We start from the raw sequence: 23,294 nt of genomic DNA, 5'->3' as shown, positions 1-23,294 counted from the left end.
ATGGAACAATGGACAATGAGCCAATGTTATCAGAACCAAAGCTGTCATGGAACTAGTCAAGCCCAAACCAAGAACTGAACCAAAAGCAGTTGACCAAAAAATCTACCAGGCCGAATCTGATTCGGACTGGCTTGGTTTTAAATCTATGCTTCCATCCACGTTTCGATAATATTTTTTGAGCTACTGCCTTCCTTATAATATTCTAGGAGCTACTGCGCTCCATAGTTTTTTTTTGAAGACCTTCTTCACTATTCTTCTTAGTGTCAAAATTAACATTTTCAATGTCATTACCACGTCAACTCAATTTAGACACATCAACACGAGTTGTTTGTTTCCATGTATTTCTTAGTGTCAAAGTTAACATTTTCAATATCTTTATCATGTCAACTCAACTTAGACACATCAACAAGAGTTGTTTGTTTCCATGTATTTTAGGTCGACCAATTTGAGACATTTATTTTTTGTAAATTGCCTTGTTTTCCATGGGGGAAAGTCACTGATGGTAAATAGGAGGAAAACATCATATATGTATGATAAAATAGTAAATGCAATTATTACATTTCAAAATAATGTTGACACAACAAAAAATATTATAATAATCAGCGTAACGAAAAATTACTAGTTATATGATTATTTTTTCCTAAATCATCTCAAAATATAAATCTTTCCACAAATGGCATTTCTAACTCAAAACGTAGGAAATTAGCCATGTCACACAATAAAGGCCATAAAAATGTTTGGCGTGCACTGTGACAACTAGCCACTAACGACTCAAAACTTGCAATGGCAGACAAATCTCCTTTAATTTTTTTAAATGAACCCCAAAAGATGAAGTATGCATAGTGTTGACCACTCTATGCCAACGACCCGATAGCAGTACACCACTTTTTTCGCAAAAGGGATCTATCGTGTTCAAGTGTTCGCGCCTTTCAAATTTCGTCATCATTCGATAATTTTATAAAGATATCAACCCACTCTGCATAACTAAAATGTAAATAATCCCAGTATGACTACGTTTGTATGTAACAGCCTAGGTAAACCTATGGTTTTGGTGACGATCTCCATTCTAGGAGGTTTTTTGTCTCGCTGATTCATCTTTGTCTCTTGACACAAATGATTGGCAAAGTTTTCCCCTCCAACTTCACCCTAAAACTAGGGTGGATTTTGTCGCTAAGATCTTAGGCGAGTCTTAGTGTTTCAGATCGAGTTTATGTAAAAGTGATTTGGGAATAATCCTAGTTAAATGTCTAGATTATTTTATTACAAGTTACTTGGTCTACTGGATTATAATTTGTGTCGTGGAAATGGGTAAATGTTGAGGGTCTATAACAAACGAGTTTTCCCCCTTCATGTATTAAAATGTAAAATCTTGATGTAAAAAATATTTAGTGCATGGTCCCTTGTAATTAGACACCTTGGCTAAGTATTAGAGGGTTGGAAAAATAATTAATCCCCTCATTGGTCAATTAACTAATTTTTTTGGCCAAATTGATTTAAAAATCCTAAGCCAAAAATTTAATTAATTTTGTGTCCTAGGTAAAATTAAATTCTCCATTGGTGAAATTCATGGGTTTTAAAGAAGTTAATTTTTGGAATCCTCTGCCAAGGGAATATTGAGGAAATCGAGAAATTTTGGACCCTTGGGCCTTGGTGGTTAAGTCAGTCAAAATTTTGAGGAAATTAACTCAAAATAATTAATTTTGATTTAATTAAAAATCAATTAAATGATAAATTCAATTTTTCCTCAAAATTAAATAATTTTGACGATGATGATTAAAGATTAATTAAATCTTTATGAACGGTTGGGATTAATTTGACAGGGATCGAACTAACTAGCGATTGAATTAGAGGTCAGTGTTAGTTTCTCTTTTCATCCGATCTCTGAATTGTGTACTAAGCTGTCAAGCTCTCTTGTATACTTTTTTGAATTAATGCAAAAGTCTTTGGGGTTTCAGCGTGTTGTGGTGTTCCTCTTCACGAATTTATGGTAACATTGTTTTAATTTCTGCTAAATGTTATGTGAAAACTATCAATCAATAGATTTTTCAGAATAATCTGAATACAAGTATCTTATTCAGTTTGTTGGATCTACGGTAACATTCTTAATTTTGATCGAAGTAGCAGGTATCTCTATTTCTTCATAATTTCATTGTTGTTCTATTTCTCTACTTGGTTTGATGGTTGATCTAGTGTTTGTAGGAGATATTTCAGGTTTTTGTTGAGTGTTTAGAGATAGTTCTCGGTTGGACCAACCAACTCTCAACATATATTTTCGGAAGAGACTACTTCACATAAGCCTCGAGACTTATCTTAAGATTAAATTATTTTTCTTGCAGGGTGTTTCTAGGCTAGTACCTCTCCAAAATTTTCAAAATTTATTTTTTAAATATTTGTGGAAAATTGATAGATCTGGTCGTTGAGAGCCTTAGATTATCAGATCTGGGAGCGGAGTTGGACTCATACTCTTTAGATCTGATAGATCTACCATCTTTGTGCATAGATCTGTAATTTTTTATAGTTTTCTGACTTGGGTTTCTAAGGTTTTATTTATTTTTGTATATCTGGGTTCTGTGTGTTTTGTTTTCGTTTTTTGGCAGGTGCAAATCTGAAAGTGATTTTCTTTTGAAGCCAAATCTAGGCCTCGGAGGGCAAGATCTGGCCTCAATATCATTTGCAGGGGCATTTTTCCCTTTTTTTTTGTTTATTACCAGTTTGAGGGTTTCAAGATTTAGATTTGAGGATTTTATAAGTGTTTCGAGGATCAATCTGAAACAAAAGAATATATCATTTTAATCAAAAAATTTATGGGAATTTTTTTAAAGTTTTTTTTTGGGGCTACCATCTTTTGTTGTGTTCTTGTTTTCTCCTATTTTTTTTTTTTTTTTTGCGTTTTTCTCCGTGTTTTTCTCCATTGCTAAGCCTCCTTTGTCTGCTGTGTTTTTCTATATTCTTCCTAGCTTGGCTCCTCCTTTGCGTTTTTCTCCTTGCTGCTCGTCAACCTGCAAACCCTTCTCTTCCTTGATATCGTTTTTCTGTTTTCCTGCCATCTGCCATCTGCCAAAGCTCGCTCTTCCTCCTCAGACAAATTCGATTTCCTCCCCTCATTGTTCGAGTTCCTCTCTTCCTCACCCATTGGCTCTCCCTCAACTGGTGTGTATTATCCTTGCTCAGTCCTCCGATTTCTAGCCGCCTCCATCTCCCGCGCGTGGATCCCTCCTTCGACCTACATATTCCCTCTCCCATTGCCTTTCCTTACTTGTGCAGCCTCCTCTCGCATTGCTTTTCCTAACCGGCCCTACCTGCAGATTGTAGTTGCTTGACCTACATCCCTGCTCCATCCTTCTTCGCAGTTGACCTGCAAGCTTCTTCGAGCTCCTCTCCTCCGTTGCTGTCAAACTGCAAAAACAATTTCATTCAATTTGACTTCTTATTACTTAGTTTTGTTTTGATTTCATTAGGGTTAGGCTTTTCATAAACAAATAATTTGATTTTTTTAGTTTTCTTTTTTTTTATTATTTCTTTTGTTTTGATTTTTTTGAAGCCTTTAGAAGTTTTGATTTTAATTTTTTTATGACTTTGCGCTCTCACATTAAAAATTTAAATTTTTATGTGGCCTTTGGCCCATTGAAAATTTAATTTGTTAACCCTTGTGATTTCATTACATTTGTCACATTAAGAAACTCAATTAATCATTTGCCACATTAAATTTGCTTCATAAAATTTAGCACATTAAAAATTTGCCGAAGGAATATTCCTTCTTGGGTTTTTATTTGTGTTAGGTGTTTTTTGGATTTTAAAATTTAAAGGGAAAGTTTTGTGGTATAATTTTTTTTTTTTAATTTCTGTATAGTCAAACACGCTTGATATTTTTTAAAATCGTATCTAAAGATTGACTATAAGAAAGCACCAATTTTTTTTCTAGATTTGGGTCATTAAAGAAAAATCATTTTAATTCTAGGATTGTGAATTGCTTAGCATTTGAATTTCATAGTTCTTCATGGTATTTAGATCTTTCGAAATTTAATTGCTAGAATATTTTGCATGCTAAGGTTTTGAGCATTTTTGACATCTATTGAGATTGATCGTCATATTAATTTCTTGAATTATTTGATGTTTATTGCATGTTAAATATTTCGAGTAACTATTAAAGTACTCTGTTATAGAATTGTGATCAATTGCATATCTTTTGTTTCCTAAGCTGAGTATTTTTGTTGGGATTGATATTAAATTGTGAAGAAGTTTTGGTCCTCTTTGAGCTATAACTGTATCAAAAAGATTTGAAGTAAGCTTGTGGTATAATTGTAATATTTTAAGGGGTTTATCTTTTAGTCTTTGTCTCGTAAAGTGAACATTTTGGTGATTAAGGGTTTTTGGGACATAAACGCTTCTAATCCTCGAATCTAACTTCATCTCATCATCCTATGCATTTGCATATAAGTTAGTTTTGCATAACTAAAATTTACTTCCAAGCATAAGCTTGGTCGATAGAGAGATAGGTACCCATCCATCTTTTGCTTGAGAAGCCTGCTTTTAATAGTACTTAAAACGGTGACCTTGGAGTTGTTAGAGCCACAACTCTTTGTAGTGTCAGAGGCACTGGGTATGTTAGATTTTCAGGAGAGGTATTGTTAATCACGCCTTAGTGTGCTTCACCTTGTCTTCTCTCTGCCAATTACAACAAAATCAGGGTCAATATAGAAAGGATTGAAGGGTTTAAACTTAGATTCGCATTTAACTAAAATTAACCTAAATTCCTGCAACTCACATTAACTTTAGGATTTGCATTTCATATAAGATAGTTATTCATCCAAGCAACAGTTGCTAATCAATTACTTGGTCTTAATTTCCCTAGTAAGATCGTTGACTCCGTAAGGCATTGGTATCAATCATTTAAATTTAATCAAATCCTATAAGTCTTGTTAAATCTTAATCAAGTACTTGGTCGCTTCACTGTGTCTACCGAACTGGTTGATTCCCAATAAGTTCTTCTTCATTCCATTTCCGTAGGGTCTAGCCCTCTTAGCCTGCTGTAGGGAGACAACTTAAACGAAGAGATTGGGGATCAGGGTGACAATCCCCGATCTGAGCCGTTGTCGCGGTGCCTAGACATTTTATGCGACAACACATAGATTTACCATAAATCAATTGTAAGCTAAACAATAAACCAAAGGCACTAATGATTAATTCTCATAACAAATAATCAAAATTGTAAAGATTATTGATAGAGTTCTTAAAAACCTGGAAGCTCATCAATGTTGCATGTTGGAAAGATGATAATAGAAATCATAGCTAGAATACTGGGTTGCAAAATGCCTAGAAATATTGAATAGTTGGAAAGATAAAAAATCTCGATTGAATACCCAAGGCACACATTGATCCTGAGAGGCTTAAGGACGTGTTTGGTTTGTGCGACGTGACGATCTAGAGAACTAGGGCTGAATCGATTTGTGGATTGTTGCACCGCGCAGGGTGACATTGTGAAGCAAGTTGCAGGGGGAAACATGTTGCTAAGAATTTGTTAGGAAGCTTAGTCGAGTTAGTGTTTGAAGGTCGAGATACATTTCTTAGATTGTTGGGCAGAAATGCGAAGTCCAGTGTCACCATTCTCTGACTTGAAAAGCAGGGAAACAGAGAAAAAGGGCTCAAACTAATTTGTACAAGAACGTGAATGCCAGCAACTGGGCAAGTTGGAAATGATTTGGCGTTAATTTTGAATAGCATGAGAAGGGTGCGTATTTCACACCAAGAGATCGAGTGAGATAGGGTATTACCAGACTAATGAGCAATTCGTGAGGGCTTGATTGATAGTGAACACGTCCAAGAGTTGGGTGTGAGTCAAATCTTGCCAGTGGTTTGAGTCACTCATTGAAGATCGAGCCACCAAATAGCGTATAGTATTCCTATAACAATAAAAATCTTGTAGCAGAAATCCGAGCCAACTACATACAAGAAGTTTGCATGCTTGTGAAAACCTCAAAATGGTATGGGGAAGAACTATTGAGGATAGATGTATTCTTTGTATTTATTGAGTAAAGGGTTTCTTGTTTTGAATGTGCAAATATTTTGAGTGATGTCTTTGCTACAATAAGCAACATATTTTTTTTCCAATGAATGCGGTAATCCCCAAAAAAATTGTGTGATAAGTGTGCTATCTGTCTAAAGGGTATATTATAGTTTGATGAGGTTAAACAGTGGAAGGTAGATTAATTTTGACATCAAGTTTCAGTGCCTCGATGGAATTTTTGCAACAACTTTTTAGAGCAAGAGATCAACTTAGATAGTTGTCTCCATCCAAATATGTCCTTCTTAGCTCGTTGGAGGAAGGGACAAGACAAGTACAAATGGTGGGACAACCACCTTCTCAGTTGACTTTAGTAGCTATGGTTCTAATAGTGACTCACTTGGGTGAGGAGAGGCTATTGAGGCATAAAGAAGGAGAGGTAAGGCTTGTTGTTGCATATTGTTTGAGTGAAGTTTTAAGGGTTACGACTCCTAAAATCCCTTATAAGTGGGATATAATTCAAAAAATATTTGAGCTGATTGTGGGAAGCTTCCAGGGGCTAAATCAAATGGACAATCCATCTTTCGGCAAGAGACGTAAGGTCATGCGTTATTATGCTTGACTATGGTTATCATGATCTTATTTTACAACTGTTTCGTTATTTCATCGATGCTATCTGTAAAGACCATGGCAAATCCATTCATGAGCACAAGAGAATCATCATGGATACAATTATTGACACGATGAAAGTGATATTATTTCCAAGCCATCCTATCTTTATTATTGTCTTTTCGAAAACAAAACCAGTTCTCTTATACAACTGCTTATAACTTGGTACAATATGTTGTCAAACAACGTGAAGGGAAGATAAACCCTTGCTTGATGGGGAGTTGGTAGGGTTCAAATCGGAGGAGATGGATGAGCCTTGTGTGGAAATTTAATCTTATATGGTAGCCACAAACCATGAGGAGGATAGTTGTATCACTTCATCGATCTCTTCTACAAGACATTCCAATGATAGTCACTAGGAGCATACTCAAGAAGGGATTAAACATCTTAAAGAAGGCCTTCTAGAAATGAAAGAGGCAACCAAGATGCTCAAGGACACCGTATTACAACAGGACAATGAACTTAAGTTCCTTGGAGCTAGGTGTGCTAGGACAACCACCAAGCTTACTCGTGTTGGGAAACAATTAGAGTTTCTAATGAGGCAGCAAAAGAAGCCCACTATGGAGCTGTGGAGCAAACCTCTTCATGTTGATTAAAGATTTGTGTAGTTTGGGAGGTACTCCCACACCCTAGGGTAAAGGGTTTGGGGGAAGTTGACTCACGAGGACTTTTGTGGGCAGTGTACCCAAGCAGTGGGTTTTTCATGCAAAGTAGTGGGTGTGAAATCTAGTGGAGTTTTGATGGTTTGACCATTTTTGCAAGTGGAGCACCCTTAAAGGAGCTAAGGAGACCTAAGACAACCATGGGAGTCTTTGATCAAATGAAGAAAGTAATTTTTGTTTATATAAGTTGGGTGAATGACCTTATGTTCAAGTTGACTTGGCTTGAATGGTGCCCTTTGGAGGGCTAGTCATTGCACCAAGAGAAGATATAAATAAGAGTGAGAGAGGCTCATTTGAACACACACAACATCCAAGTGCATCACATTGTTGGAGAAAGACATTTGATGTAGCCATGGCCTAAAGGAGCCAATTCCAAGTGAAGGAAGGACGAAGTTGAGCATCTTTTCTGTGCTTTGGAAGAGGCCAAGTTTAGGCAGATGCTGGCTTAGTTTGTATGGTGTCTAGGCATGCATTTTAGAGTTAAATCTTTGTGTATAAGCCACAAAACATATTTGTGTCATCAAGGAGGGTTGAGCTTTGTTCACGAGTTTTCATGATCTGTGGTGGATGTTAAATTGAAGGCCAAGTCTCTTGAAATATAATGCGGAAGATAGGAAGCCGAACAAAGAGGACAACACAAGAAATGAGGAGTTTTTAAGGCCAAGTTTTAGGGCTGACATGGACGGTACAGGTGCTACAAAACTGTCGAGTATTGGAGGGAAAAAACAAGTTGTCCCATAGAGTTATGCTTGTCTTTCCGCTTTGATGTTTTGCTAAGTGATGTAGGTCCAGTTTGGACAATGGTATAACAACTTGTATATAGTGCTTGGAGGGTTGTTAAAGAGTTTCTTGCTGTGCCCTAGTACAATGGACAAGGGAAAGCTTGTCACTGTTAAGTGGGCTGGTTTGTTGGGCTCTAGTTCATTGACCTCAAAGGTGGAGGATTGATGATAAGTGGGCTGAAGTATCAAGCCCTAGTTTTGTGATTGACAGTGGGTTGGATTAGAGATAAGAGGGCAACCTCCAAGCCCTAAGTCCTGTCATCTTTGGAGCAATAAAGAGGTGAGAAGTGAGTAGTGGTGAAGACCCTATGAGCTGGTATCTTTGAGGAAGCAAAGGAGTAACTATTGGGCAGATTTGTGTCGGCCAAAGTTCAGTGACATTGGAGGAGTAATGATCGTTGATAGTGGTAGATTGTGGAGCTAGAGATGTACGCTTTCTGAGGGAACAAAAGTTGCGTGATCAACAAAGGGGAAGGCAAAGTATATGCAAGATGTGTTCAAGGCATGTGGACTGAAAGGGTTGTGGAAGCGCTACATCAACAAGTAGGTCAAGTGTCCTTTGTTCACGGTAGATTGGTCATCATAGTTGTTGATACCAAGACTCATTGTTGTCTTGTATTAAGGCTGATTGTAAGGGCCATGATCCCTGGTATCCGAGCCCTGAGATTGTTGTATTAAAGATTTGTAATATAACAAGTGTTGGGTTGAAAAAAATTGTCTTGTGTACTAGTTGATTCACTATTGTGTATTTTTTGCTATGCAAAGTAGAAGTGTTGTGACATTTGAGTGTGTTTGTGATTGTGATTTTAGACTCAAATCAGATTCTTGAGTGTCGTGGAAAAATCAACACTTACGAAGTACATAGACAAAGCTTGCAGTACCATGAATCCACATTTGCAGAGCGAGGAGGTGAGTTGGTATGCGGAAGAAGGAACCAACTCTTTTCGATTGCTTTTACAAGTTGACTAGGGTCATGAGATAAAGCTTCTTTTGTACATGAGCATTCTAGTTGAAATTATTAAATAAATATAGTATACATAAGGTCTTTTTTAGGAGTTGTTGATAACTAAAGATGAAGTAAGACACATTTTGTGGGAGGTTATGGACTCTAATAGTATTATCATACTTGTTGATACTTCTTATTTTAGAAGTCCATTTCAGATGGAATGGAGAGAGATTATGACTTTGTATCCCACTGAGTTAGTGATGTTTGGAAAGATACTTCTTATGTCAGAGGTCCATTTCAGATGGAATGGAGAGAGATTATGAGTTTGTATCTCACTGAGTTAGTGATGTTTGGAAAGATACTTCTTTCTAGAGGTATAATGCAATAGAGCCCTCAAATATTTGGGATGTCAGAATCCTCAATAGTTTGCTCATTGCCCCACACTATTCACGAGATGATGCACTTGGACTAGTGTGCCCCCACTGGCCTAACATGCGCCATGTGATGTGGTAGCTGATCCAAGGTGGAGAGGAGGTTTTGTCTCACCCCTGGAGACATGGGAGGGCAAGAACCATTATCAAAGTCATCGATATGGGAGCATTATAGGCTATTCTATCATCAGGGGACCCAAGAGACCAGTTTTTGTGCCACAAACAGAAATTGGGGCCCCACATGATGACTTACATGGAGACTAGGGGCCGTCCCCTTGTTCGATATTTATGGAGCCTTATCACTCATTTTGGCACAAGGAGGACTCAATGTGGCCTTCCAACGACCCTACATCAATATGATGTTGTCATTGTAGCTTGCATTTGGATGGCTAATTCATAATTTTGTAAAGTTATTCAGTCGACTTGTGACCAAGGGATGTATCTTGCCCATTTTTATAATGTTGAGGGGCTTAGGATAATAATTCGACTTAGTAGGACTCATAAATAGAACCTAACTTCATTTGTATTGGATCATCATGACACTTGGGAATTTCAGCCTTCTTGGCAAATTCACACTTGTTCTTGGATTGTCTATTGGATGATCTTGGATGCATTTCGATATTTGGAGCTGAAATTTTGATCTTCTTTGGAGCTATCTCTTGAATTGTGGATGGATATATCATATTGTTATCTTATAAGTGCTTTCTGTTGAAGTTTTCGTATATCTAATGTATGGAATTGTTGCAAGTAGATTAATGTTATATTTTTCCCTAATTGTTGAAGGTTTATTTTTGAATGCTATTTGGTTGGAAATTGCATATGTCACTCATGATATGACATGTGATGAGTGTGCCCAGTGGTGAAATATTGGTTTTCTCCATAAAATTCCATAATTCTTGAGTGGGTAATTGTTGAGGTTGGTACCTAGGGCATCAATTCTTGACCTCCTTAAGGACAATTTTAGCTACTCTAAGGTGATCAACTTCACATCTTCTCCATATTTCTCTTCTTCTAAATATCGGTCCCTTGAATAGGATGACTAGGCTAGGGTATAGAGTGAAATGCATTATAGGAAGAATTGGTGGATTCTGGGAGCACATACATCAAGCCTAGGGTCTAATCTACAGGGCCTCAAAGTTTGGTAAGCTCCCCTTAGGTTTTCACCCATAAAATATCTTGCCCCATGTGTGCTCTAGAAGGGAAACTCTAGCGTATATTGCCTTGACTTGGGGACCTCTTTGAGGGTTGTATGAGCATAGTACTCAGAGTAAATCATAAGAATCCCTTTCTCCTCCTCGCCTTGTTCTGGGAGTACCATTGTGCACGATAATTTACAAAACCCTAGATCTTATGCGCGTTCTTTCAAGGTCTCTTAGAGGGAGCAAAATGCCTTTTTACATGCCATAATATCACGAAGAGCTTCCCTTGAGAGGTCCTACCTCATCACCTAGCACCATAAGCCTTAGAATATCCATCAAAAGGTGATTATTATCCTACTGGGACTCCTCACATCATTGAAAGTCCGTAAAGAGCTGAGGTGACATTGATCCATTGTCCCATTGTTATCACTTAGTCTAGCTCTTTGTCATATAGGCTTTCCCTCCTTAGGACCTGTTCAATTGTGTGGTAATAACGTAATAGTACACATGGTATTGGCTCCCATGGTATTGTTATCCATGGCATTGGGATGGAAAAATATTATAAAAGGGAGCTCAAGATCATTCTTTAGGTGTGGATGGATACCTGATGGATTGTTTACTTTGTGTCTCGGAGCTTGCTTGAGGGTTTATAACCCTAAGCATGATCTTCTTCGGTGGAGCAATTACCCACCCTAGTTGATCAAAATTACTGGTCTTCATTGGTGGAAGATTCCACCCTAGCTAGTTGTGAAGGAGGAATCACTCAGATTCCTTACAGTTCGGGCTGGTTTTAGCTGGTTTGGTACCAGACTGGCCCAAACTGCCCCTCTGGTCCAAGTTGATGGCTGAGTTGACCTGGTGGCTTATCAACTCAGCTGATTTGACTGGTGCGAGTCAGACAGGGCCTATTTACATTTGCTTATGACTGAGATACTAATTGCCTCCTAAATGCAGATTGAAGTTCCCTAAAATAGTGTTGTTGCATTGTAATTAAGAAATTATTAAATAAATATAGTGTGAATAGAATGCCTTCTCTAATGAAACAAGTTGGGCACTAATGAAACAATCCACGTCCCAATCTTTTATTCATTGACTTCTTCTCCTCTCCAAGGTGTAAGGTGGAAGTAGCTTATAATGCTATAAGAATGTGAACTGTGCAATACTGTTTTCAGTCAGTTTCATTTTGCTTTTAATTACATAGAGAAATCTGTCAACAGCATTTAATTTCTTAACCTTAGAGAGACCTGTCAATAGCATTTAATTTCTTGAATTTTAGAGGTATGCTATTAATGCTCAGAGTTTCTTCTCATTAATATGATTACAGAGCAAGTGTTTTTAGACACACGTCCGCTGATAAGGTGTGTTCTAGATGGCTACAATGTTTGCATCTTTGCATACGGTCAAACTGGTTCCGGAAAGACTTTCACAATGGTATTACTTCTGTTTACTTCTTTTGGATTATATTTTAGTTATCTGGAAGGTTCTGATAATTGTACATTGTCCAAGACTGCTGTTCTGCATGCAAAATGATATAAATGCCTGTGCATTTTTCATTTATGAGAGATTTAAATTTCCGAGCCATGATTTTTGACTATTGGCATTTTTTATTGTAATCAGACTGGTCCAAATTCATCATCAGAGGACGACTGGGGAGTTAATTACCGAGCATTAAATGACCTTTTCCAAATTTCACAAAAAAGAAGAGACTTATTTCAGTATGAAGTTGGTGTTCAAATGATAGAAATATATAATGAGCAAGTGCGCGATCTGCTTGCAAGTGATGGTTCAAATAAAAGATATCCTCTTATGCATTATATCAGCTCATGTCCATTTTGATGTGAATATTGCTTAGATTTACATTGTATAATACAGACACTGACTTATATTCTAGCAGGATGTTCTTTTAGTTTTGTTACTCGTGGTTTTCTAACACAGATCTTGCTCCTGAATTTCTCTCATCTTAATCCTCTTCTGACTTCACTTTAATTTGCTTTCTATGAAATGCATTTCCCTTAGTTTTATTCCAACTTTACCATGTTGATTATGCCCATGTGTTGATTTTTTGTGATCCAATTTTCTGCAACATATCCAATTTGTTATCTAAGTTCTGCATGAGAAGCTTTCTGCAACATATTTCATCGGTTTCCTTGGCATTCGGTAATCTTTAACTTACTTACGCTTGTGATCCGAAGCATATCCCAACCCAATGGCCTCAGTGTTCCTGATGCTAGTATGTTGCCTGTTGAATCAACACCAGATGTTTTAGATTTAATGAAAATTGGACAAAAGAACAGGGCAGTAGGTGCTACTGCTCTCAATGAACGTAGTAGTCGTTCTCACAGGTACTAATGAAGACTATATATGCTTGCGATAAAGTATTCACATAAGAGTTCAAGCAATATAATATGTGCTGCTTTCTCATCTTCTATATACTTTGTAAACTATTGCTGTCCAATTTTTCCGTAACTACATTGTTGGTGGATGTATTTGCAGTGTCTTGACTGTGCATGTGCAAGGAATAGACTTGTCTTCTGGAGCTATTCTTCATGGGTGCCTTCATTTGGTTGACCTTGCTGGGAGCGAGAGGGTTGACAGGTCGGAAGTTACTGGTGATAGACTTAGAGAAGCACAGCATATCAATAAATCTCTGTCAGCTCTTGGGGATGTCATATCTGCTTTAGCCAACAAAAGTGCTCATGTACCATATCGTAACAGCAAGCTTACTCAGATTCTTCAGGATTCCTTGGGTATTTGCTAAAATCTCTCTTAATAATTTTGCAAGTTAATTTCTTGAATATTTCCTTTGTAGTAATTATACACTAACTGAATTATAGAAGTGTCAAATGCTCGAGTACGGAGGTTGTGAGATGTACTCAATATTACTATGTTAGAAGACTGATTGGATTGATTATTTCCTGTGCAGGTGGGCATGCAAAAACACTTATGTTCGTACAACTTAATCCAGATATCGAATCTTATTCTGAGACAATAAGCACATTAAAATTTGCAGAACGGGTGTCTGGTGTTGAGCTGGGTGCTGCACGAAGCAACAAGGAGAGTAAGGAACTTAAGGATCTGAAGGATCAGGTGTTCTTTCTTTTTAAGACCCCCTATATAATGTTAATCATTTTACAGATCTTGTAAGCTTACATATAGGCTTACTATTGATTTGGAACTACTCAAGGGTCTTCTAATAGTTCCAGTTAATAAAGATTTAGCTATGCATACAAATACTCTATATTCTGTCAGACTATGTAGTCACATCTTGAGCAGTATATGCATGCGATGTTCATATTTTCTAATGTCATGTAATATTGCATCAAAATACATAATGAACATCAGAGGGGGGCCTATCAACATAGCACTTCCTCTTCCCACCCAAGCAAGAACTGAAAGCATCTTCAGTTGAACCCCCTTACAGTCAGCAAAATATACTACCTAAGAAGCAGGAGCTTAGCAGAAACCTGTGTTGCTAAGTGATATTGAAATCTATGAAAACAGTTGGCTTTGTTCCACATGTGATAAACCAAATGAAACCACTTTTTAGTGCCCCCTTTACTTGCATCCTTGTATATTGCTAATGGACTGGAAAGCATGGAACTGTACCTAAGACCATGAATTTTTGGTGGTAAGAGGAACATAGAGAGATAATTTGGCTCAGCAAGGACAATATTTGTTGAGATTGGCAAATAGTATTTGTGGCAAATCACTGCCTGGTATGGGTTATTACTGGCAATTGCTGCATGTACACATGCTATTATTGGTATTTGTCACATGCTTGTCATGGGGGATTATTTATGTAGTACACAAGAATGACATTTCTAGGAGAAACTTTACCTCTAACCTGGGTGTAATTCTTGAAGATGGAACAAAACCTGCAAATGGGATATTTTGGGAAAAAATGAGAAAAGTACAGGGGACGATCTAATCTTGAAAAGCACAAAAGCATCCCAATCTTGTTATCATTCAAGGTGCTTCATGTGATGTGGGTTGCATGGTATATCAATGACCTTTTGTTGTTCGATGATGGACATACCAATTGAAGACAACTCACTCTTGGTTTGCTATGCCATATCTTGATGTCTATGTCAATGGTGCGTCATGTGTTGTGAGAGTGCATGGTTTATCAATAATCCTTTGTTGTTCAATGATCTACATACACATTGGAGAGTGTTGAAATATGTAACTAGATTTGGTCTTCATAATGACATATGTAATCATGATTTTATGTATTTAATGTAAAGAGAAAAACATATTTATTATTGTTGTTCTTGAGGCATGGGTTTCATGCTCAAGGAAAAATCATTTTTAGGTCAAGCTCCCATTGTGAGCTTCTAGGGCTTATCATTGTGTCTACAAGTCAAGAAAGTCATTGTCATGTATGAAAAACCCTTCTTGGGCATGTTATAGGTTGTAAAGAAAAATGATTTGAGTCAATGTTAGAGTCAAAAGACCCTCCAAGACCTTGTCATAATGCAATGAACAAGTCTGCCTACACAAGCAACAAGTTGGCCTAGAGATAGTTTCAAGTCAGCCTAAAAACATGGACAAGAAGCCTATCTAAAGAAGACTTCAACCTCACTTTGGAGACACACTTCACTCACTAAAGTTCGATCACAAGGAAGAGAAAAGGTGCGAAGTAGAGGAGGACGAAGGAAGAAAAGAAGGACGAGATTTCTAGATTTGTTTTGGGCTATTTCTCTCCACACGTGCAAAGGAATTAGGGCTCCTCTTGCTTAAGTAAAAGCTAAGTTGCAGAAGTCAAATTAGCTCACCAAGAAGAGCATTTTCGCAAGCCGAATTCTCTAGGAGAGAGAATCTACCCAAGCGAAGAAGAAAGGAGCAAGAATATACCATTAGGGTTTTTGCAGAAGAATTCGCTGGACAGGTCGAAGTTCCAAAAGAATTTGATGGGAATGTCGAAATTGCAGAAGTTGCTAGAAGCAAGGTTTGACTTGGTATTGGAGGGTCTTGGTCAAGGGTCATAGGTCTTGGAATTCGTCAATTGAAGGTCTATAAGAAGAGAAGAATTCTTGTGGGTTTTCCTCTCAGTTGGAGAGGTTTTGGCCTTGGCTGATCACCTATATCTTGTGTCCTTTGTCTTATTGTTCTTTATGATTTGGTAGTTGTTTGATGAAGAGAATACTAATAATAATCAAGTGAAACAAGAAGCTAATTAAGTTAAGTAAAAATACATCACAAGCAATTATCAAAGTAAGAGAAATCACTTAATCTAGCTGCCCCTAGATTTCTCAACATGGTATCAGAGCTAAGGTGATAAGACAAGGAAAGACAACTAAAAGAAGGATACTCAAAGGCCGAAGAATTAGAAGGACTATTAAAAGGAGTATCAAGAAAGATCGAGACATTGACATTGTACCATCAAGAAGACATTCACAAGGACCAAGTACAAGCAAAGAAGACCTCAAAACCCTAGCTTATCAAAAGAAGGGTTTCTCACTTGAAGCATTTTTGGGAAGCTCACACATCATCAAAAGTTCTCAAGGATCCTACCTAGAAGGACTACACATTGAAGCATTTTGAAGTTTCTATATCCAAGGGAAGCATGAAGATGCTTTGCTATCATCATAACGCAATTAAAGTGATCTTCCCCTCGTTGATTCAAGGATCATTTTGAAGAAAGACGTCTTCATCAATAAGACATCTTCCATTATCAACATCATCATCAAGAAGGGATCGAGTTGAAGATATTGTCATAAAGAAGCATCTTCACTTGACAAGCAAGTACCTTTATATTTATGTCTAAATCTGCTAAAATGGCTTCATTTTGCAAGGAAAGCAACAAGTTGGTTGGGTCATCAAACTTTCTTGCATGGAAGAAGAGGACAAATTTGATCTTCATAGAAAATGAAGTCGTTGAACATCTTAAGGGTTCAATTGCTAAACTTCCAAAGGAAGAAGCTCAAGCTATAGCAAAGTATATGAAAGGGGAAGTAAGGGCTCAAAGGGTTCTCATAGAATCCATCAAGGATCCCCTCATACCTTATGTATCAAAGTCGGAGACATTAAAAGATATATATATGACAAGTTAGTAGAATTGTTCTTCGTAAGTACTGCTCGAGTAGTGATATGTTTTAGGAACGAACTATACAAAATGAAGATCTCAAAGGAAGATGGAATAGCCTCATACTTTATGAAGGTATCAGAAATAAAAGACCAACTACAAGAGTTGGGAGAAATAATGTCCGACAAAGAAATGACCACCATAGTGCTCAATGCACTTCCAGAGGAATGGGGCAACTTCACATCTAGCATCTTTAGAAAGAAGGAAGCCAACCCATTCAACGAACTTTGGTCATTGTGCAAAATTGAAGAAACTAGGCTAAAGGAAAAAATTGATGTTGGATCAAATGAGCAAGTCCAAGCATTTGCTGCCATAGCTTAGGAAGAAAGGAAATTTGGGAAAGTTTGGTCCTCAGAAAAAGAACAAGAAGGATATGTCGAAGATCCAATGTTATGGTTGTCATGAATATGGGCACAACAAAAGAGATTGTCATAAACTCAAGAAGGACAACAACAAAAGAAGAAGAGTAGAAGCCCATATCACCAAAGAAGTGGAAGAACCTGAAAAGAAGAAACCAAAGAAGGTGGAAGTTCTTTTTAGTATTGTAAAGAATAGCTGTCATGGTAGGAAGCATTGTAAGTATGATAGGATGCACCATATTAGGAGATGGCATCATGGTAGAAGCATACAATTGAAGCGTGAGCTCATTATAGTAGCTTGAAAAGGAGAGCTAAAGAAAAAGTCTACATGGATGAAGCAACCATCACATAATTGAAGTAGCTCATGGTAACTTCATCGAAAGCATGTGTAGTGCATATGGTTGAAAGATAGCCATCTAGCATGATAGAAGGAATTCATCATACATCATCATCACGAGCGAGGAGTTACTACGGGATGAGGATAATCTGGATCCGTTGTTGGAATCTTCATTAGAAGGTTCGCCTCTGCTTGGAAGAAGCAAGTGTCTTGCTGATCATGACACCTTGTGTGGGATACATTGTTTGGAAAGATGATGGTATGGTGACAAAGCAGTGCAGTAGTTCAAGTTGATTGAAGTACTTTCAATCAAGGAAAGGAGAAAAGAGGTATGTATGAATATATTTGATAGTTTAAAAGATGTCATCATATAGTTACAGATAGCATGGGCAAATACTCTACCTTGAGAGCATATGATCAAGGATCTCTTCCTTTGAAAAGATGCATGAAAGCATGGTTCACATATTGACAAGATGAAATCAACATAATATGTCCTTATATAGAATCTAAGTTGCATGAAATGCCGAAACGTTTCAGAGTTTCCGAAACGGGTACGTTTAGAAACGTCAACTCCCAAAAATGGAAACGTCGGCCGAAATGTTAGCTGAAACGCAATATATGTTTATATATATAAAAATAAATTTATAAATAAGTGAATAACACATTATCTTGCAAGAAAAAAGGTAATAAGACCCATAGATGACAATTTAGAAGGAAAACCAAGTCTATATTAACTCTCATAGATGATTACATAATGGTCGAGTTTCGGTCAAGTTTCGGCTGAGTTTCGGAGTTTCGGGTACGGGTACATCCCAAAACGTCGGGTTCCTAGAAGTTTCGTGCAACATAGTATAGAATATAAGGTGGTTGGCAATCAGGATGAAGGAACTATGGATGAAAGTTCTTGGGAAGCAATATGTGAAGGAAGAAAGAAGAGATCATGAAAGATGCAACTATGATCACATACGAAAAAGCAATCAACAAATGATGACTAGGAGAATTGATCATGACATCTCCATAGAGAAGAAAGACCATGATGAGGTCTGCAAAGAAAAGAGACCCTTGACATTTGATGTCTTGGAGATGTGTTTATAAATGTGTAGGATGTTGATGTTGCAGGCAAGCAAGATGATGAAAGGCCATCACAAAAGGTAATTGTGGTTTAATGTTCGTTTTTTAATTTTTTGAACAAACATCTAGATGGGTTGATATAGGGCCTACTGAAAAGAGAGTTGTAGATGTCATCTATAACTAGCACTCGTGGTTGGATGAAAGATCATGTAGGAAACATGACTTGAAAGAGGTAGTTATATGAGGAAAAAACCAGATGTGCACTAGAGGATCACTTTCCTACAAAGAAAAGGATGACATGACCGATGTGGCTCGTGAAGGAAAGTGATGGATGGCCAATGCGCTACGAAAGATGAAGGCTCCATAATGTTGAAGATGAACTTCATGAAATCAAAATAAGGAGCCCCACAAGCAGAGGATAGTCCCATGATCTCCGCCCAGTGCAGAAAGTTGTTGGAGCCAAGTCCCTTGTTAAGAGGGAGATTCGACAAGTCCCTGAATAAGAGGGAGCTTGGGTACATTCCTTTTATAGGAATGGGTACATTCCTTTATAAGAATGGGTATATCCTCTCTAGTTGAGCAGGAGAGATAGACACATCATTCTTGTCTTCACTTTGGGAAGAAAGAATGGACGATTGGGTAAGTATTTGGCATCCGATACTCGGAATCCAAGATAAGAATAGTCCTTGACGGACATACTTTGTGAACACCTGGGTGGGGTATGTACCATGAGAGGCAATGATGATGGTGTCTATACATCATTGGTCTCACCAGCATTGTTCTCTGATCTTGTGGAGAGATAGAGCTATTAGTCAAGGCCTTGCTATGTGACAATGCTGTTGATATGATGCTAAACAGATGTTCTTCAAATTGAGAATGTCCAAGTACCTTGTATGGATTATGAATACCTCCCTAGTTAAGAGGGAGTGTTGAAACTTGAAATATGTAACTAGGTTTGGTCTTCATAACGACATATGTAATCATGATTTTATGTATTTAATGCAATGTTACTAGACTCAGAATCGACAATAAATTGACAAGGCAAAGAGCGAAGAGTTTTAATTGGATTGGGAAAAAATCGGTGAATTCAATAAATAAAGATATACACATATATTGAATTAAAAGAAACATTTTTCATTGATATTCAATAAAGCCATGTCCAAAATATGCATAATATCAATAGATGTCCAAAATATAATGAATGAATTAGTGTCTCGTATATGTTATGAGTCCAAACATGATCCAAAGTACTGAGTCTTGACTCCTAACCAGTGACTACATAGAACCAGAAGCATTTGTTTCTAAAAGTTTACAAAATATTGCATACTAATCAGTAAAAAATTAGTAATCGAGAGTCTAAGACTCTAAGAGTGAGAATAGAAGCGATTCCTCCCACTCCTTCACTTTCTTTACTCTCTAATTTCTCCAAGTCATGTAGGCTTAAAAGAGGAGCCTCATCTAATTGGACCCAATCTGATGAATTTGTAGTTTGCAGATCTATCTCTTCAAAGTTGATTGGTGAATGATCCTAACCTGTCATTATCATGAGACATTGAAATGTGAATTAAAGTTTGAACTTTAAAGTTTAAACTTTAAAGTGCAAATCAAATTAAGAAACCTTCAAATTCAGGCTCTCACCTTGTAGTTGCTTGTTGTGAAGTCGTAGATTGTAATGGACAAATGCAAGGTCATTTAAGTGCTTTTGTGTCAATCAATTGCGTTTCTTAGAATGTATTTTCTCAAACATGCTCCAATTGCGCTCACAACCTGATGCACTGCATGATTGGTTTAAGATTCGAATGGCGAATCTCTTCAAATCTGGCATATCACTACCACAGGTTTCCCACCAAAGATCTAGCAAGTGGCAAGTGTTTGTGAGTAGTAAGTACTAAATACTAAATAGTAAAAACTTAAAAAGAAAACAACATTTAATAAAACATTTAACATACAAAGTAAAGTAACAAATTTAATTGATTCATGAAGCCTTCAAGCCTCAAAGGGTACTTGACAACATCTTAGCCCTTTCTCATATAGCACTGGTATAGGCAAATAATTTAGCTGATGTCCTATAATCCTGTAGTTGGGCAATGAGACGACTTTCAATGCATGTCATAAGTCCTCTGCCAACCTCCCCATCCTCGTTAAATTTTCTCTTATCATAAAAATATTGTGTTTCAAGAAGTACCCAACAACATGTATGGGGGAATGCAATTGCCTATCCCAACGTGCATCAATAATATCCCAAAGAGCCAAATACTTTTCCTCCTCATTCCCATATCTTCTTTTTTTTGATGGCCTCCTTTTCGAGATCCATCGCCTCATAAATGTAACCCATAACGGGTTTGTCACCATCAACCAATACATACATGACGATGATATAGAGATCAAAACAAAAACACATAACCAAGGAGGCTAGAAATGGCGTTATGATTGTAAGTCATCAAGGAACTAATACAAGGGTCCAAGAGTGTTCCTCACTCCAAGAAAGTCCCAAAGTGCATGTGTACATCTTCAAAAGGTGCATCCTCCACCATGATGTCATCTAAGAGAGACCCTATGTCACCCTTTTCAAGCATGTGAGTGACATGGCACCCCTAAGGGTAAGCATTGGCATCAAAGAGGGATGTGCTAGCCCTCCTAAGTCATCTTAATGATAACCATCCTCATTTGTGGTTTGGAAGAAGGCACCATCCACCAAAATAGGGTCAAGGCCTGCGAGGGGGCATCTTGAGTTCATTTGGGCATATCATCAAATAGTCCAACGTCCAAGCTTTTAAGTTTAGTGTTTTAGCATTTGGAGGCTCATCAAGGGGTGTAGCATCACGTGGAATCAACTCAAGGCTCGATGCTCATTTTGGAGGGCCAAGGTTGGGGCCACAAAGTTAGGTTTGCTTTAAGAAAGGGGCAAAGAACTTATTGGAAGGTTTTGAAGAAGAATGAAGCTATCCCTTAAGGAATCTCTACTCCATATGTGATACCACCTAAACAAACCTCTCAAGATCAAGCGAGATAAACTTATTTAGGGACAAAAAACCATTGAAGTATCATCATGAAAACCTTGGAGTCCCCCAAAAGCAAAAAAATAAAAAAAAAATCATTGTTTTTTTAATTCATAGGTCGTTGTCATCCAACCCGGTCGAGCCGATCGGGTTATTACCGAGCCGATCGGGTTATTACCGAGCCGGCCGAGTTGTATAACCGAGCCGGCCGAGTTGTTATACAACTCGACCGGCTCGGTAATACCTTGGCCGGCAGAATCGATTCACTGGCCGAGTCGACTCGGACCAACTCAATCGAATCGGTTCTGAGCCGATCGAATCTTAAAACACTGCTCTTCACTTACTAGGGGGACAATAATGAATAAACATAAACGAGTAACATACTAACAAGTGCCACAACAATAATTTATTGAATATTCACTTTGTAGGCAGGTCATGACAATTGTAACAGGTATGGTGAATCAGTAACAAGCCAAGCTCCAGCTCTAGTCTTTCTTCCTGTTGTCGAGGCACTAAGTGATTGAGTGCGTAAACGGTAAAACAATCGTCGACAGTTGGGGCACTGAGTGATTGAGCAGGTTTTGTGTTTTATTGAGTTCACTGGTTATGTGGCATGCCTTCCTCGACATTAAGCTGATGACAAGAAGGTTTAAAAAAATTGCACCCTAACTTTTTTGAGTGATCGCTGAGCCGACTGTAAATCACCTAAATTGTCAACTCGCGAGTCAAATTTAGTCAACGCCAGTTTGACTCGTGAGACTTTGATCAGATCTTTTCACCACTAAGCCGATTTGGAATTGCGAGTACTTGTGATTGATCGCAGATTCTTGTTTCACTGATGTAATGTAAAGAGAAAATTAAATTTATTATTGTTGTTCTTTAGGCATGGGTTTCATGCTCAAGGAAAATTCAATTTTAGGTCAAGCTCCCATTGTGAGTTTCTAGGGCTTATCATTGTGTCTACAAGTCAAGAAAGTCATTGTCATGTATGAAAGACCCTTCTTGGGCATGTTGCATATTGTAAAGAAAAAAGAAAAACTATTTGAGTCAATGTTAGAGTCAAAAGACCCTCCAAGACTTTGTCATAATGCAATGAACAAGTCGGTCTACACAATCAACAAGTCAACCTAGAGACAATTTTAAGTCGGTCACCTTGAAAGGATTGCCCTTGAAGAACACACAAAGAGGGATCCGTCTTCATCTATCATTTATGTGGAGCGAGATTTCCACACCGCTTTAGCAATATTACACTAAAAGGAAAACAACCAAGAAGAACAAGACAACTATGATCGTCCTGCCAAAAATTGGAATCGAGTCTTGAAAATGCTAAAGTATGTTTTGATGCATCTTCTGATTTTGATTTTGATGAGGGAAATGCTTTTCCAAGTTTAGAAGGAGCCCATTCTGAAGAAAAGATGTCCATCCCTATACAAGAGCTTTCAATCCTCTGACCTTATCATAGTAAAGAAAAAATTGAAGAATTTCCAAATCTGGATAGCAAGGTTGATATTTTCAGCCTTTTGGTAAGCCCAACCATTGAAGATCTTGTGAAGGAGTTGGTTGAAAGTGATGAATTCAGATTTGACTTTATAGATGACAACCACTTAGACAAAGAAAAAACCAGCATTTTCAGCCATCTAGAAGATGAAGAGACAACTGCCCAGCAAACAATTGATGCAGAGCAGATTAATAATTGCACCGATTTGGTGCAACTTCCAAATCTAGGCAGCAGTTATATCAGCCCACTACATCAGTATATCGACATATCTTGTAGTAGCCAATCATTATTTGTTGGTATATTGGAAGACATGGT

The 23,294-nt window shown here is 37.6% G+C and overlaps 1 pseudogene across 1 annotated transcript in view; it reads left to right on the top strand.

Moving 5' to 3' along the window:
• The window catches only part of LOC149262279 (kinesin-like protein KIN-14C), an 88,308-nt pseudogene that overhangs the window by 38,339 nt on the left and 26,675 nt on the right, over positions 1-23,294 (top strand). The window contains exons 14-18 of the transcript XR_016258933.1: positions 11,955-12,061; positions 12,248-12,426; positions 12,808-12,972; positions 13,124-13,377; positions 13,554-13,717. The product of XR_016258933.1 is annotated as a kinesin-like protein KIN-14C (transcript). The remainder of the gene's footprint in view (positions 1-11,954; positions 12,062-12,247; positions 12,427-12,807; positions 12,973-13,123; positions 13,378-13,553; positions 13,718-23,294) is intronic.

The sequence above is a fragment of the Pinus tabuliformis genome, chromosome 6, assembly GCF_031772625.1.
Source record: "Pinus tabuliformis cultivar Carrire ecotype Pingquan chromosome 6, CPIR1, whole genome shotgun sequence".
Classification (NCBI taxonomy): domain Eukaryota; kingdom Viridiplantae; phylum Streptophyta; class Pinopsida; order Pinales; family Pinaceae; genus Pinus; species Pinus tabuliformis.
The sequence above is the reverse complement of the archived record's forward strand: the minus strand, read 5'-3'. Positions and strand labels throughout refer to the sequence as shown.